This window comes from Heteronotia binoei, chromosome 1 (genome assembly GCF_032191835.1).
Source record: "Heteronotia binoei isolate CCM8104 ecotype False Entrance Well chromosome 1, APGP_CSIRO_Hbin_v1, whole genome shotgun sequence".
Lineage (NCBI taxonomy): Eukaryota > Metazoa > Chordata > Lepidosauria > Squamata > Gekkonidae > Heteronotia > Heteronotia binoei.
This window is the reverse complement of record NC_083223.1, coordinates 165,058,929-165,077,383: the sequence shown is the minus strand read 5'-3', so window position 1 is coordinate 165,077,383 and position 18,455 is coordinate 165,058,929. Positions and strand designations below refer to the sequence as shown.

Here is an 18,455-nt window from a genome sequence, read left to right as displayed (position 1 = left end):
TGGCTGCTGAAAGCATTTATTCTGATACATTTGACAGTTGGTTCTAGTCAGTGGTGAGAAATTTGTAGAAAGATGGATTGTGGCTAATATTCATACTGTGGAATTGTGTTTTTTCTTGAATGAAGTGGAAGTCACTATGAGTCGTTTTAATGAAAAGAGTGGAATCAAAAGAAACAAAACAAGGAACATGTGGTGTACATATTCTTATGTCTATATGTGAGTATCCATGAAAGAGCCAGGAGCAATAATCTCTGAAGGGGGTTTCATTTGGCTTTACTATTAGACACAGTAGTACGATTGCTGCCACGTACTTATCAGGGTCACAATGACACCAATATAAAGCTAAGAAAATCACTGCCGCTAGGAACTAAAGCTACCCCCCCCCCCCCTTTTTGGAAGGGGCAAAAAAGAAAAGTTAATACTTGGCTGGATCGAAGACTGCGCTGCAGCCTTTTTATAAACCCCTTGCCATGGCGGCTGAGACTCCGATCATTCCTCTCTCTACTACCTTCTCAACAATTACCTTTCCATCGTATCCTGCCCCAACTTTCACCTCAGCCCTCCCCTTTTCTGCCTCGCTCCCTCCCACCCGTCCTCGTTTCCCCTCCGCTTCCCCCTGCCCCTCCCCTTTCACCTTAGCTCCCCTACAGGCGCCTGCCGGTTGGTCAGCCTCGCTGGCTCCGGCTCCCTTGCCTCACCTCCGTCTCCCGCCCTTCCTTCGCGCACTCGCTCTGTCTGGCTCCCCCGCCTTTCCCCTCCCTGCTCTGTCTGGCAGCCCCCCGCGCCGCACATTGGCGCTTCTCGCGAGAACTGGGGGATGCCGATGCTGCTGCTGCTGCCGCCGCCGCCGCCTCGGAGGGGGAGACACTCGGGGGGGAGCCAGTGACGTCGGGAGTTTTCCTGAAAGTCAATAACGAGCCTGGCGGAGGCGGCGGCAGGAGCCGAGCCCAGCATTGGGCCCCGCGCAGCTCCGGCTGAGTTGAGCCGGGAGGAGCCGCCGCCCTGACTTCGCGGATGCCTCGGCCGAGCTGCTGGGGCGGCCGCTACTCAGAATAGCGGAGAGCCTCCATCCATGTAGCCGCCGCCCCTGCTGCGTCTTCTCAAAGCGCTGCTATCCTGGGCCGGAACCTTCTTGTTCAAGCTGAAGCAAACAGAGGCTGCGAAGGACCGAACCCGGCGGGGTGGGGGGGAGGACGAGGGGCGGGGGGGGGGGCTTGTCAGGAGCCGGAGCCTTCCCGCCAGTTCCGCACCAACGGCCAGCATCCAGCGCCCTCGCCTTTGCAGCAGGTAAAGCGCGCGCAAGAGGAGAGTAAAAGCAGGGAGAGGCGAGGTGGGAGCGCGCGTGGAAGGAAGGGTGGGCGGCGGGGGATGCTGGCTGGGCGCTGGCTTCTCTTAGGGCACGTGAGGTGAGGGCGGGAGGAGGGAGTCGAGAGGAGAGGGTGGGGATGCCTTCTTTCCTCAGACGGTACCTGCGGCTGCGCACGCAGGCGACAGCCACAACGCCCCCTCCTCCCCTCAGTCCCTGGCATTCGCCCCTCTTCCAGGGATGTTTCTGGCCTAGTGATTCCGTCAATGCCTTGCACTGACAGGGCGGAGTGGGAGGTGGTGGCTGCATCGGGTTCTCAGCTCCTGCTCTTCAGTCAGCGCATACAGCAGCAGAGGCTTGAAAAGATAATGGTTCACCTCTGTCTCGTGTTTGGTGGGCCAGACGAGCTTCTATAAAGAGAGATGTTATGTAACGTTCGGGGCACGAGGCACAACATCAGCGGGTGCACACATAAACATACGTAGACGCAAACACAGTTACATGTAAGGAATATCGCTTTTTAAAAAAACTTCTGATGATGTGTTGGAGATTATAAGTAGTTAAATGGTTGCACAGGTGCCTGGTCTTTCTCCACATATTTCAATATCCAGCCTCTCTTCCCACCTTTTGGATCATCTCTTCCTCTCCCTTCTTTCCCCCCTTCTCTAAAAGGCTTGTCATGGATTGCAGGTAAATGACATTAATTAGTAAGTAGTAAATGTTTTATCAGCTTAAATGGTGTCTGTGTGCTAATAATAGAAATGGGGAAGGATAGCAGTGCACTGCTCAAGTGATGTTGCTGCTGGCAGCTGTGGCTGCAAGTAAACAAACCAGCCTCTTGCGCATCGTTCTTGTTGGAACAGCCATTATGGTGGCTCCCTTGTACATACAGAAGTGTGTGTCTATGTACACACACACATACATTTGAGATATATATCTCAGTCTCAAAGTAAGACGCTGTGCCTCCCTTCTGCCTTCATACTGACTGTAATTTAAATAGACTATCAAATAACCTGATACAGGTGTATAAAAGGGCTGCAGCCAATAGTATGTGAGTTTTATGTAATAGTATGTGAGTTGTATTTTGTAGTCATAATATATTAAGATAAACATTAAGATCCACAATGAGGTACCAGGAGTATGTAGATAGGGAGCACTTAAATCTACTTTATCATACTATTCAAACAGTTTTCCTTCTAATTAAAAATTATATGTAATTGCTTATAAATCTATGCTGAATGGTCTATCCTGTTGCAGGCAAATGAGGATTCATAAAAGTCTATGAGAGATTCTTTGGTGCTTATCTCTCTGTTCAAATATGTTCTTTTAAATAAATGAGCCCTTTTTTCAAATAAGAACCTTAAATCATGAACTGCAATCTTTCTGAAGAAGAATTTCTTAAGAATGTTCTTAAGCTTTGCTAAGATTAAATTTGTATCATTGGATACACAGGGTAGGTTCAAAGAATGCTAAACCTGAAAATTGAATTTACCAGTATTTGTTTTAGAAATGAATTTTTTTTTTACATTCTTCCCTGAGTTTAAAGATATTTTTTTCTGTGAGTACATTTGTGAAACTGTGGTAATTTGGTTTTGTGCCTTTGCAACCCTAGTTGGAATAGAAAAAAAAATGAAATGTAAAGGGAATAATATCAATGTGAATACTGTACTCATATAAAATAATCTGTAATTTAGCAAGCATATTCCTATGGAAAGATAATTTGCATAATACGTTTTAGAGTCATTGATGGGAAAATAAAAAGGGCTTGCCAAAGAAAATTGTTTGTTTTTGATTGTTTAAGGGTGGTCATTAAAGAGATTCTGTTTGTAGTTCTGTTTGTTTTTCTTTGGTGAGCTTTAAGTTGACCTCAATATCTTTAATTGGATTGGTCTGCTAATTATAATGTATGTGTGCTTTGATTGGATAAGGCAAAACATGGAAGTTGAGAGGAAGAGTGCACAAAAATGTGTCAGAAGTTCTGTGTATATGTATGAGCACAAATGCATTCACAGATTACCTATGCATTCACAGGTTACCTAGATCATTTGAAGTGACCTAGATTTTTTTTTCTCTTTTTGATGCTAACGATGAAACAGATACACAGATTAATCCTATGTTTTTTGTTTCCAGTAAACACAGTAGCCTATGTTTTTAGCTTACAATTGTATACATGTAGACTTATTTCATTGGAATGAGTAGGATTTGTTTTTGAGTAGATATGGTTAGGAATGAACTGTGAAAGTGCTATCCTAGGGACACATACTACAGTTTAAGTGGAACACAGGAAGATTCGCTTCTCTATTAATCCACTATGTACTAAGATCCTTCATATATCCTATCTGTGAAAAAAACTAGTGGAACAATTGAGTAGAGACTGTATTTCAAAAACCCAATCAACAATATTGGAAGTATGATAATACATTAAAATATTTTAAATTTGATAATAACTACTGGCATGTCTTGGAAGTTTTTGGGTTTTTGTGTCTTTTATGTACAATAATTATGTTTTTAAAATGTGACCATTTTTGTGTAATGATGCATATTAAAACCCAAAGGTTTACTGGTATTTCTAAAACATAGACATTTCTTTTGTGTCATCATAATATATAATTGTTCAAGTGTGTGTGTGTATACTTGGGAACAAATTTGTATAAGATCAATCTGTAATTCATCTGGCATTTGCAACCACTTGTAGCAAAGACTAAATAAGTGATCATATACCCTAATGTTACTGTTTAGGACAGTGAATAGCTTGATTCTAAACATGCGTCTTTAGAATATGTCCTGTTGTGTTTAAAATATATTATTTTCATGGAATTATATTTAGTCTTCATGGAAAGAACAGTGGGTTGTACAATGGTTTGCTTGGAAGACTACCAGCTTCTTCTTCTGCTTGTTGATATGTGTGACACAGGATCCTGAGTCTTTTACTGGAGGGTGCTTTTACTGGAGGCATAGAGGCTGCTACTGTATAGGATTTAGGCTGATGAGTTAAGAGCAATGTCCAGCATAAGCCATGATGTCAGCAGTGATGGGCACTGCCATCCACTCAGCAGTCATGTGCCTGTACAGTGCTGAGATAGCTGTCCCTGTACTTTCACCACCATGCTTGCAGGGTAAGGGTGTTGGTCCCACTTTTCTGTGCAGCAGTTTTCAATAACAGAAGTTGGTAGTCCTCTAATGATCACTGAATAAGCCCTCTGAGTAGAAGTACATTTATTTTAACGTTTCAGAACCTACTTGATTTATTTATAATTAAATAGTTTATTCTTCTGTACAAAATAAATCCTTTGGTACAGATGCTGAAATCCTGTACACATTTAATTGGTGTTTGCAAACATGCATGTGATTGGCTGCATTAAAATGCTTGTGTGTTCTAAATAGCCACAGTAAGTGTGAAGATAGCTACTTAATTAGTATCATGTACTATTTAAGCTATTTTGTGTTAACAAGTGGTTTTTCATATCAAAGGGAAACATGTAAGGACTTTTATATTAGTTAACTGAGTTTGAAACATGGGTGAAAATCTTGAATTTTTTAAAAATAAATATGACAGAATTTCATTGGTAAGAATGTTACCTTTTTAACAGACATAGATGCAATTTAATATCAGTACTGAGTAAAATACTATGTAATGAAGGAAAATAATTAGACTAAAATAGAACATTGATAAAAAAACAAACTGGAGATCAGAAAAGTACTTTTAAATACTTAATTGTGTAGCCTCAACTGCTGTTTTCTTTCTTGTATCAGTTCATAATTCACCCTAGCATTGCAACTTCTTATACCATAGACAAATACTAAATAACTGATGATACACCCTAATGCTACTGATCAGGGCAGTGCTAGATCCTAAACAGAGCTTTTTTCCTGCTGGAGCCCACAGGAGCAAAGCTCTGCCTGGGCTGGCCAGGGCTCCAGCTGGCCCCACCCACCATGTGGCAGCCACTTGCTCTCAGACCAGGTAGTGTGACCTAATATGCAAATGAACTCCTGCTGGGCTTTTTCTTTTCTTTTTTAAAAAAAGCACTAATCCTCAACATGCTTCCTTGGCAGAGGGAGATATCTGATGAAGGGAGCTTTGCCTCAAAAGTTCATACTCTGAAAGTGCTACTTAACTCTGGTTTGTTCTACTGTCTTTCTCTCTGCGAGCCATTCCCATATATTTGTTTTCAGCATCAAAACATTGCTTAGCATTCAAGTAATTTTTTTTATTGTGGTAGTTTGTAATTTTTAAAATAACTTCTACTTAATTATTTATTGCAGAAGCATGCTGTGTACTTGGAAGCCCTACCTTTGCACTTGTGTCTGTCACTTACTCTCTCTTGTGGATCTCTTTTACTTTGAATATTTATGATTATATGTATATATTAAGATAAGGCATACAGTAGTAAGTGAAATGCTAAAATATTGTGCCGCTTGATTTAAAGGATGAATGACAACACAATGTAGGGGTTTATTAATCTATACTAGAAAAATATGGATGGAGCAATAGCTTCCTCTCATAATTTGGTTCCTCTACCACTAACAGAAAGGAAGGAGACTTGTAAATATGAAACATGGGGATTTCTTAAAGCTCTTTCCTTTTAGGTACCATGTTTAGGTCAGTTTGCATTCACTAGAGGCAGAACCTGTGTTCTCTAGAATAGTAATTTATGTTGAATGCAACCTCCAACCTAACATCTTTCAATTCTTGTTTTGTAGTCAAAGTGAGGTATGAGGTTTTCTTTAAAATGAAACCTGTGCCCTTTATCCTTCTTTGGTACATTGTGCAGAGCTTGGCACAGGTTGGGATAAGGCTAATAATAATAATAATAATTCTAAAGTAATAATACTAATAATAATGCTTGAACCTGTTATGCTAATGTTTCAGAATAGGGTTATTTCTCATCATTCCAGAATTCTTTAGTCCAAGACAGGGGTGGGAGGAAGCATAGAAGGATTTGCATAAATTAACAAGATTCTCTTTATGAGAAAATGTGTGTAGATTGATTTCCGAATATAAAGAACATGTAAATGTTGCAGTATATACACTCCTCAAAAGAATCCACATAATTAATACTGCTCTCATTTGTTCATACAAACATAGTCCCATAAAGCATGATGATCTGGGGAGTAACTATATCTTGATGATTATTATAGGTGTATTTTGACAGGCATCAGTCATGCCATTCTCAAGGGTCCACTGTAGAGAAAGAACTGCCCTCTTATCCAGAAAGCTTTTTTCTTTCTTGAACAAGTCTGAGGTGTTCCTGAAGTGGGAGATTGACTCTCACTTTCACCAGCGGTATAAGAATTTGTATAAGAGTTGTTATTGTGTTTGTTATCCACATATATAAAGTTACTCATGTGCCCTGATTCTGAAAGAAGTAGATGCTTTAGGAAAGTATCTAGCTTTACTGTTAATAATATATAGGCATTGGTCTTTCCACTGACTAGACAAGATACTGTTGCAGTCTTTCAATGAATAAACATAAACTGTCCTATTAAAATTAATCACAATAGAATGAGTGCAAAACATTGAGAGATACCAAATCATGTAATGTTAATCTCAAAAGCTGAGCTGGCAAAAGAGAAGGCTGAACACTACCAGCTTTTTCTGTTGGCAAAAGAGAGATGAGGGCTCCTTTATAGCCTCAGAGGGACTGTGTTGGGATTATGGAATGCATGTGAGCAAAACATTATGCATCCTGGGACTGTAGTGAGGGGAATTTGTCTAGATTTCCTCCCCTACTTCTTGTGTCCCACTTTGAAACAGCTGCCACTGCAGGGATAGGAGAACAGGTAAGCCTTGAGCCTCCCTGAACTATGGGCCTCATGCCAGGGATAGAAATAAGGGGTCTGTGGTACCTGTGGGGTGAGGGGGGAGGAAAGCTCTGAGGCAACCATCTTCTGGCCTGAAGAATATCAATCCCCACTTTCCCCCTTCTGGAGATTCCTTATACCCCACAATCAAATAAAAAGGGGTATAGAAGCTTTAAAGACTGGTAGTGTATAAGTTATGCGCACTCCCTAAAGGTGAGAGCCATTTTGGTGTAGTGGTTATTTAGGAGCACCGGATTTGATTCCCCACTCTTCCACTAGCAGCTGTTGGAATGGCCTTGGGTCAGTCATAGCTCTTGCAAGAGTTGTCCTTGAAAGGGCAGCTTCTGGGATAGCTCTCTCAGCCCCACCCACCTCACAGGGTGTCTGTTGTGTGGGAAGAAGATAAAAGAGATTGTAAGTCGCTCTGAGACTCTGATTCAGAAAGAAGGGCTGGGTATAAATCTGCAGTGGTCTTGTTTTTAAAGGTCTGTTATTTGGAAACTTGCTAGACTAAGGCTGTACTTACATGTGAGGTAGAGACTTGTGCTTCTTAGATTTTTGACTTGACAGACCTGACACAGATGTAAATGAATGACAAAGGTTTAATTAACAGAAAATAAAGTATTTAATAAAGCAAATATGATGTGTTGATATATAAAGTAATGCTGGCTGTCAAATACAGTAAATAACCCCTGAGGAGAGATTTGACTCTTCTTTCTCTGGACAGGTATCTCAGCAGGTTCAAGGCTGTTCTTTTCTCTCACAGAGCACCTCACTCCAGAACCTACACACATCAGCTCAGAATATTGCACCCTTAACAGGATACTTACTTGTACCTTCAGAATAAGCATTCTTCTGTAAGCCAAACTCTAACTAAAAAGCCAAATAAAAGCCTGGTGAAGCTGAAAGTCCTTTCCAGAGCCATGAAATCCCTATCCCCCCCCCCCAAATTGTTTCTTCCACGTTTGATTCCATTTAATGCTCTGTAAAATTTTATGCCTTTATTTTACTCACACTGATTTATGAAGATCAACATTTAAACATTGTTTTCTTCAGTCATGGTTTATTGATCAGCAGCAGGTCAACCTCTGAATTCCAGTGTCCGGAGGCAACATCAGAGGAAGGCCTCCCCTTTCTCAACATGCAGCTTGGTCACCTCTGTGTGCCTTAGCAATTTAACTCTTGGGACTCATTGGCAAAAGTTCAGAGGTTGTAATGAGGCACAACCTTTACATGCTCAGAAGTAACATGGTAATTAAGTTATAGTTATAAATTAAATATCAAATAGCTATGTCTGGTATTATTGTATGTGTGTTCAGAGAAGTAGCATACAGGACATAACAGGAGTCATAGAATCAAAGAGTTGGAAGGGACCTCCAGGGTTATCTAGTCCGACTCCCTGCACAATGCAGGAACTTCACAAATACTCCCCCCCCCATGGACATCTCCAGTGACCCCTGCTCCATGTCCAGAAGATGGCAAAAACCTCCAGGATCCCTCGCCAAACTAGCCTGGAGAAAAATTGCTGACTGACCCCAAAGTGTCTATCAGCATGTACCTGGGCATGTAAGAAAAGGGCCTCAGGAACTAAACACTGATGCAACCCTTCCTGCCCTCCTGATCTGCCTAATTTGCAGAATCAGCGTTTCTGTCAGGTAGCCATGTAGCATCTGTTTAAAAACTCCCAAGGAAGCATGTTCCACTGAGGAACAGCTCTAACTGTCAGGAAGTTCTTCCTTATGTTTAGCCGGAAACCCTTTTGAGTTAATTTCAACCCATTGGATCTGATGCAACCTTTTGGGGAACAGAAAACAATTCTGCACTATCTTCTATATGACAACCCTTCAAATACTTGAAGATGGTGATCACATCACCTCTCAGTCATCTCCTCTCCAGGCTAAACATGTCCAACTCCTTCAGCCTTGCATTGTAGGACTTGGTTTCCAGAGCCCTCACCATCTTTGTTGCCCTCCTCTGGACATGTTCCAGCTTGTCTATATCCTTAAATTGTAAATACAATACTCTAGGTGAGGTCCAACCAGAACAGAGTAAAGTGATACCTCCATTTCACGTGATCTGGACACTATATTTCTGTTGCTACAGCCCAAAATTGCATTGGCCTTTTTAGCCACTGCATCACACTGCTGACTCATGTTCATTGTACAGTCCACTAAGACCCCTAGATCTTTTTCATATATACTACTGCCAAGATAAGTCTCCCCATCCTATAATTATGCATTTGATTTTTCCTACCTAAAATGCAGAATTTTATATTCATCCCCATTAAAATTCAATTTTTCAGCCTGTCAAGATCACCCTGTATTCCATCTCTGTCTGCTACTGTATTTGCAACCCCTCCCAATCTAGTATCATCTGCAAATTTGATTAGCATTGCTTCTATTCGTTCATCCAAATAATTTTTGAAGATGTTGAACAAAACAGATCCCAGGACAGCTCCTTGAAGCACTCGGCTTGTCATCCCTCTCCAAGAGGATGAGGAACCATTCACAGGCACTCTTTGGGTGTGATCTGTCAACCAATTACAGATCCACCTAACAGTAACAAGGATCCAAACCACATTTTACCAACTTGTCAGCAAGGACAGTATGTGGAACCTTATCAAAAGCCTCATTGAAATCCAGATAAACTATGTCTACAGCATTCTCCTTATCCAGCAAGGTAGTAACTTTCTCAAAAAAGGAGAACCGGTTAGTCTGACATGACTTGTTCTTGAGAAACCCATCCTGGCTCTTAGTAATCATAGCCATCTCATCTAAATGTTGAAGGACTGACTGATGATTTGATCTAAAACTTTTCCAGATATAGACGTCAAGCTGTCAGGTCAGTAGTTACCTGGTTCTTCCTTTTTCCCCTTCTTGAAGATGGGGACAACATTGGCCCACCTCCAGTTTTTGACACCTCTCCTGTTCTCCAAGAATCCCCCAAAATAATGACCAGAGGCTTGGAAATTACATCTACAAGTTCTTTTAGTACCCTTGGATGCAGTTCATCTGGCCCTGAGGACTTTGTTTCATTTAAAGAATCTAGGTATTATGTACCACCCCTGTGCTGATCCTAGGCTTCAATTCTCTTCCCTCATAATATGTTCTGTTTTTGCCATGTTGAGTACCATTTCCCTCAGAAGAGAAGACCGAAGGCGGGAAAGGAGGCAAGCAGCTCCCCTGATGCTGCCGAAGCCCCTTTCCTGCCTTTTCCATGGATTTCCATATACTTCCGAATATCTATAATGGGCCCCAATTGGATTCGGCTGTATGCGATTCCGTATACAGCTGAATCGGGTGATTTGGCAGTTGATTTGGTTCGGCCGAACCAAATGCACATCCCTATTCATCACCTCTTACAATTTCATTTTTCTGTCCCTGCAATGGGCCTATCATATCCTTGCTCTTTTTCTTACTTTGTACTTAAGAAACGAACCCTTTTTTGTTGCCTTTAGCATCTTTTGCTAGCCTAAGCTCCTACTGAACTTTAGTTTTTCTAACTCTTTCTCTACAGGCACTGGTTATTTGTTTATAATCATTCTTGTTTATAATCATTCTTGGTTATAAGACCCTCCTTCCATTTCCTAAATGAGTCTTTAGAGAGCTGTTTATGGAGCCACCTTGGCTTCTTTAGGCTTCTCCCATTTTTCCTTCTCATAGGAATCATTTATGATTGTGCCTTCAGTATTTTGCTTTTAAGAAACTCCCAGCCCTCTTTAACTCCCTTCTCCTTATGTATTTCTTACCATAGGATTTTACCCGGCATACCCCTAAGTTTGTTAAACTTTGCTTTCCTGAAGTCCAAACTATATGTCTGACCATGTGCAGCTTTTCCCTTCCCCAAGGCTGTATTCCAAAATCACATGGCCACTACTACCCACGGTGCCCCCAACCCCATATCTTTGGGACCCCCTCTCCCCATATGAACCCCCTCTCCCCATATGAACCCCCCCCCCCCAGGTTCTGAGGTCTACTACTCAACATGTTCTCATAGTCCGTGGTCCTAAGGATGCCCGGCTAGCTTCAACAAGGGCCAGGGCCTTTTTGTCCTGTTTTTGTAATGTTTGTTTTTATCCATGATATTAACTCTTGTTTTTACTGTTGTAAGCTGCCCTGAGCCCGCTTGTGGGATAGGGCAGGATATAAATAAAAAAATTAAATTAAACTTCCGCCTCAACAACCAGTTCTTTCCTGTTGGTGAGAATCAAGTCCAAGATAGCAGATCCCCTTGTTTTCTTTTCCACTTTCTGGAAAAGGATGTTGTCAGCAAGACAAGTCAGGAATTTATTTGACCTTTTGTTTTTAGCAGAGTTGGGACTTCCAACAGATATCTGGGTAATTGAAATCTCCTATGGCCGCTGTGTCCCTTCTTTTTGAGAACTTTACAATCTGTTGTAGGAGTACCTCATCTAAGCCCTCTGCCTGTCTTGGTGGTCTACAGCAGACCCCCACATCACTGTTATTTCTTACTCTATTTTTTACCCATGGACTCTCAACTGGACTGCCATGGTTAAATTCATGTATTTCCCCACAAGTATATACCTCCTTCAGATATGATGCTATGCCTCTGCACTTCCTTATTTATCTTTTTTAAATAAGTTGTGCCCCTGAATAAAAGGGAGCACAGGCTGTGGCAAATCAAATGCAAGACTGTGATCAGGCAGGCAAAAAGGGACTATGAGGAGCATATTGCAAAAAACATAAAGACCAACAATAAAAATTTCTTCAAATATATTAGAAGCAGGAAACCAGCCAGGGAGGCAGTGGGGCCCTTGGATGACCAAGGGGTAAAAGTATTACTGAAGGAGGATAGGGAAATGGCTGAGAAGCTGAATGCATTTTTTGCCTCCATCTTCACTGTGGAAGACGAGAAGTGTTTGCCCGCTCCAGAACCAGTAATTTTGGAAGGGGTGTTGAAAGACCTGAGTCAAATTGAGGTGACAAGAGAGGAGGTCCTACAACTGATTGACAAATTAAAAACTAATAAATCACCAGGTCTGGATGGCATACATCCAAGAGTTCTGAAAGAACTAAAAGTTGAACTTGTGGATCTTCTGACAAAAATATGTAATCTTTCATTGAAAACTGCCTCCGTTCCTGAGGACTGGAAGGTAGCAAATGTCACCCCCATCTTTAAAAAGGGTTCCAGAGGAGATCCGGGAAATTACAGGCCAGTCAATACTGGGAAGGTTGGTAGAAACCATTATCAATGACAGAATGAGTAGGCACATTGATGAACATGGGTTATTGAGGAAGACTCAGCATGGGTTCTGTAAGGGAAGATCTTGCCTCACTAACCTGTTACATTTCTTTGAGAGGGTGAACAAACATGTGGACAAAGGGGACCCGATAGAGGTTGTTTACCTTGACTTCCAGAAAGCTTTTGATAAAGTTCCTTATCAAAGGCTCCTTAGAAAGCTCAAGAGTCATGGAGTAAAAGGACAGGTCCTCTTGTGGATCAAAAACTGGCTAATAATAGGAAGCAAAGAGTGAGTATAAATGGGCAGTCTTCGCAGTGGAGGACGGTAAGCAGAGGGGTGCCGCAGGGCTCAGTACTGGGTACCATGCTCTTTAACTTGTTCATAAATGATTTGGAGTTGGGAGTGAGCAGTGAAGTGGCCAAGTTCCAGATGACACTAAATTGTTCAGGGTGGTGAGAACCAGAGAGGATTGTGAGGCACTCCAAAGGGATCTGTTGAGGCTGGATGAGTGGGCGTCAACTTGGCAGATGAGGTTCAGTGTGGCCAAGTGCAAAGTAATGCACATTAGGGCCAAGAATCCCAGCTACAAATACAAGTTGATGGGGTGTGAACTGGCAGAGACTGACCAAGAGAGAGATCTTGGGGTGGTGGTAGAGAACTCACTGAAAATGTCAAGACAGTGTGCGATTGCAATAAAAAGGGCCAATGGCATGCTGGGAATTATTAGGAAGGGAATTGAAAACAAATCAGCCAGTATCCTAATTCTCCTGTATAAATCGATGGTGCGGTCTCATTTGGAATACTGTGTGCAATTCTGGTCACCGCACCTCAAAAAGGATATTATAGCATTGGAAAAAGTGCCGAAAAGGGCAACTAGAATGTTTAAAGGGTTGGAACACTTTCCCTATGAAGGAAGGTAAAACGCTTGGGGCTCTTTAGCTTGGAGAAACGTCGACTGCGGAGTGACACGATAGACGTTTACAAGATAATGCATGGGATGGAGAAAGTAGAAAAAGAAGTACTTTTCTCCCTTTCTCACAATACAAGAACTCATGGGCATTCAATGAAATTGCTGAGCAGTCAGGTTAAAACGGTTAAAAGGAAGTACTTCTTCAACCAAAGGGTGATTAACATGTGGAATTCACTGCCACAAGAGGTGGTGTCGGCTACAAGCATAGCCACCTTCAAGAGGGGGTTAGATAAAAATATGGAGCAGAGGTCCATCAGTGGCTATTAGCCACAGTGTGTGTGTGTGTGTGTGTGTAATTTTTTTTTTGGCCACTGTGTGACACAGAGTCTTGGACTGGATGGGCCATTGGCTTGATCCAGTATGGCTTCTCTTATGTTCTTCTAAATATTCCAATTGTGAGTTTCATCCCACCAAGTTTCAGTAAGACCTATTATGTCATAGTCTCCTTCCTGTATTAGGACTTACACTTCCTCCTGTTTGTTCCCCATACTCTGCCCATTAGTATAGAAACATTGGAATCCATGTTTTATGCACCCTGAGGTTTTGTTTCCTTATGTACCTAGTAATGTTACCTATCATCTGTTCTACTCCCTGCAAAATGTTAGCATTCTTATCTTGAGTTATTGGCATCATACTAGGCTTTGAATTAGTCTTGCTTCCCATACAATTTATTTTAAAATCCTCTAATAGATTAGCAAAGTTCTTGCCAAGCACCTTTTTTCCTACCTTCATGACATGCAAACCATCTCCTTAAAGAAGAGCTCTATCTTTAAAGTGTAAGCCATGGTCCACAAATCCAAACCTTTCCTGAAGACATAATCTATGCAATCAGTCATTTGTTTACAGTCCTAATCCATGGCCTTCGACAAGAAGAACTGATGAAAACACCTTCACTTTCTGACCCAGAGCTACATAGTCTCTTAATATGTTCCCAGCTGTGCCGGGCAGAAGTGTTCCCACATAGACCAGCAAGAAAGGATGATAATCTGTGGGTTAATCACATGGATTTTTTGGTTGATGGTAATTGCGAATATGGCTTTCTCGTAGGGTGGCCATAATATCTGCAGGCCAGCCAGGGACACCTTGAGGGGGGAATGAATGTGTGTGCGCGCGCGAGAAGCGTGCACCGCCGGAAGCAGGAAGTGACATCACTTCCTGTGACATCATTTCCCCCAAATGTCACTGCCGGAAACAGGAAGTAAAATGAGTACCCAGCTTGCTGGCGGGAAAGTGTAGATGACCGGGGAAGGCAATGACAAACCACCACCTAAAAAGGTCTGCCGTGAAAATGTGAAAGCAGCGTCACCCCAGGGTCAAAAACGACTGGTGCTTGCACAGGGGACCTTTCCTTTCCATTGGTAATAACGGCTAGGAGCACCTTCATTGGAGGCTCATAGAATAAGACCCCCTGGTCCAATCTTTTTGAAACTTGAAGGGTGTTTTGAGGAGAAACACCAGATGGTATGCTGAAAATGTGGTGCCTCTATCTCAAAAAACAGCCCCCCAGAGCCCCAGACACCCGAGAATTCTCCATTATACCCTATATCAATTCTCCATTACACCCTATGGGAATCAGTCTCCATAGGGAATCATGGAGAGCCCAGCAGACATTTCCCTCTTCCCCTCTGCTTTCTGATGACCCTGAAGTGGGGAGAGGGCCTCCAAACTGGGGGATCCCTTGCCCCCAACCTGGGGATTGGCAACCCTATCCCCTCAGGCTGCTTTCACGGCCAGTGGCTGGCCAATCTCGACTCTCGTCCGGCTTTCCTCCCTGCCGCGCTCCCCCCACAGGCGCTCCTCTGATCCTGGGGAAAGAGCAAAAGCAGCCCTCCCTCCCAGCAGAGAGAACTGCTTTGCAATCCATAGGATGCTCCCAGATTCGCATTTCGGGGAGCAGGGGTGGAACACCGTTTAGGGGTGCTCCCATCCGCTTCCAGCTGCTGGACTTCTGCCAGGTCCCCGCCCCAGAGACCTTCCAAACACGCAAGCTGAAGGAAGCGGAGTCCGCAAAGATCACCAGATGCAGTGTAATGGATAAGCTGTGTGTGTGTACTGTGCCATCAACTGATGGCAACCCCGGCAAGGGACTTTCAAGGAAAGTGAAAAGCAGAGGTGGTTTGCCATTGTCTTCCTCAGCAGCCTTCCTGGAAGTCTCCCATCCAAAGACTTAACTAAGACTGACAAGATCTAGCTATACCATGCCACCTTCCCTTCCAACGGATGAGTCATATGCCAGTTTCATTTTTCTTCTCCCAAAGTGGAAAACAGTACACCCAGTGTCAAAAGGGGATATAAAGAATTCCTTAAAGGTCCCATATCCCAGCAGAATGTTTGTTCAACTGTGTGTGTGCATGTGTGCATGTGTGTAAAGTGCAGTCAAGTTGCAGATGACTTATGGCGAAACCAGCAAGAGCTTTCAAGGCAAGTGAGAAGCAGAGGTGGTTTGCTATTACCTTTCTCTGCACAGTTGTCCTTGGTGGTCTTCCAAATGCCAATCCTGCTTAGCCAAAACCTAAAAAGACATTTCTACCTACTGGCAGAAGAGCTCATAACCTGAAGCCTCATTTTAAGAAACAAAATTTAGAAGATTTTGATACTCAGACCACTTCAATTTAGTTAAAAGTTTATTCTTCTATTTAAAAATAGACACATTGTCAACTATGCCATAAACTAACTGTATTTTCTCACAACGTGCTTGCTTAACTATTCTTGGAATCACACCATAGACCCTTTAAGTTAATAATTTCAAAAATGCTGCTGACATGCAATCTGATGCAAAGAAGGGCTTTGCTTGCTCTGTCAAAAAAGAAAGAAAACTGAATAAAGTTGCACAGTCTTCTCTTGGTTAACCACAACTCTGGGAGCAAGAATTAAGATACTGCAGCACATACACTGGTTAGAATGAGCAACAGATTTCCACTGTAGGATTATTATTCGCTATAATAATAATGCACAATCCTTTAAATGTGATCACATGGTCTCTATGCATGCACGGGGCAAGTGCAGAATCAAGACAGTGAAACTTGATCATAATATTTAAGAGAATACTGGCACATTCAGAGTTTCTGTAGTAATTCATTCTGCCCGCATTCTATTACATCCTATGAATGCAACAACTCCTAGTCATTGATCCCAGTACTAATATTATTGGTCATTTCAGGAACGTTATTTGTGGGCAGTGTAAAACTTTTACTCACTTTATCTTCCACCCTCAAATAACTGTTACAAAAACAACCTAGATTCTCCTTTCCTAAAACTAAGAAGTATTTCCTAATGCCACCCTGCCACCCCAGATCTCAGGACTCTCACATGCCTCTATTAAAAGATGCTCAGAAGTACTTTCCACAACTTCCAATGGCAAACAGAAAAGGATTACACACACACACACACACACAAAGACTGCCTTTAAAACACTATAACTCTTTTTTGGGTTTTGCTGTAAGTTCTATGGAACTAGACCCTCTTTTTTGTAAGCTCTTGGAGGATTGGCTACATCAGGGGGTGAGGCCTAATATGCAAAGGAGCTCCGACTAGAATTCCACCTCTGAATAATACCCATCTTGATAGACCAAAGGTCAGTATAAGACAGCTAGAAAGCAGTATAAGCAGCTAGAAAGCGGCTTTGGCTTGGCATGCAGAAGGTCCCAGGTTCAACCCTGGCATCTCTAGTTAAAAGGATCATGTCATGTGAAGACCTCCACTTGAAACCCTGGAGAGCCAATGCTAGCTTGAGCAGACAATACCCATCTCGCTAGACAAAAGGTCAGTCTACAGCAGACTGGAAGGGTCTGTGGCTCAGTAGCAGAGCACCTGCTTAGAATCAAAGAATCACAGAGTTGGAAGGGACCTCCAGGGAACCCTACAAACAAAAAAAAAGAAAGAAAGAAAGAAGAGAGAGAAGGAGGGGAAAAAAAGACAACAGGGGGTTGGTCTTTTCCACAACAAGCCTCTTGTCGGAGAGGAGACAGATATTATTTCTCTTTTTAAAAAAAATATACACCACCACCACCATAACAACATCCATAGAGCCAATAAGCAACCTTTACACCAAGCAGCCTAAGCACCCTGTGATAGACAATTTTACACGGCAAAGTGGGAGAGGAAACCCCAATTTTAAAAAGCAAGCTGGCCTAAGAATAGGGTTGCCAAGTCCAATTCAAGAAATATCTGGGGACTTTGGGGGTGGAGCCAGCCAGGAGACATTGGGGCGGAGCCAGGAACAAGGGTGTGACAAGCATAATTGAACTCCAAGAGAGTTCTGGCCATCACATTTAAAGGGACAGCACACCTTTTTAAAATGTCTTCCTTTCATAGGAAATGAAGATGTTTCCCTCTCTCTGCCCCCCCCCCCTTTCTGGCTAGTCGGCTCTGAAGAGGGGATTGGCCTCCCTACTCACGAGTTGCTGCCACAGGAGGTGCAAAAGCACATGGTCCTGGGGCTTCCCCTCCTCCCCGTTCCTGGCTAGTTGCCTCTGAAGGGGGGATTGGCCTCCCTACTCACGAGTTGCTGCTACAGGAGGTGCAAAAGCACATGGTCCTGGGGCTTCCCCTCCTCCCGGTTCCTGGCTAGTTGCCTCTGAAGGGGGGATTGGCCTCCCTACTCACGAGTTGCTGCCACAGGAGGTGCAAAAGCACATGGTCCTGGGGCTTCCCCTCCTCCCCGTTCCTGGCTAGTTGCCTCTGAAGGGGGGATTGGCCTCCCTACTCACGAGTTGCTGCCACAGGAGGTGCAAAAGCACATGGTCCTGGGGCTTCCCCTCCTCCCCATTCCTGGCTAGTTGCCTCTGAAGGGGAGATTGGCCTCCTTACTCACGAGTTGCTGCCACAGGAGGTGCAAAAGCACATGGTCCTGGGGCTCCCCCTCCTCCCCATTCCTGGCTAGTTGCCTCTGAAGGGGGGATTGGCCTCCCTACTCACGAGTTGCTGCCACAGGAGGTGCAAAAGCACATGGTCCTGGGGCTTCCCCACCTCCCCCAAACACCCCAGTTTTCCCTCCCCCTCCCCTCCCTATCGTACCTTCTTCTCTCTCCTCTCTTCTTTCTCTGGTTAACTGCAATCGGGCGGGAAGCCTGGAGGCGGAGCCTCCAGGGCAGGCAGCAGGGCCCAATCTGGTGAGAGCCCTGGTGCCTGGCATGCCCCCCCTCGCCTTCCAGGTGCCCCTGTGATTGGCT

General features: G+C 43.3%; 1 protein-coding gene across 3 annotated transcripts in view; it reads left to right on the top strand.

Moving 5' to 3' along the window:
• Nucleotides 1-790: 790 nt before the first annotated feature.
• AKT3 (AKT serine/threonine kinase 3) overlaps nt 791-18,455 on the top strand; it is a 340,649-nt gene continuing 322,984 nt past the window's right edge. Inside the window, exon 1 of one of the 3 annotated variants that reach the window (XM_060243709.1) lies at nt 791-1,287. The gene's annotated coding sequence lies outside the window, so the exon portion shown is untranslated. The remainder of the gene's footprint in view (nt 1,288-18,455) is intronic. The other 2 variants (XM_060243690.1, XM_060243700.1) reach the window with 2 other exon arrangements.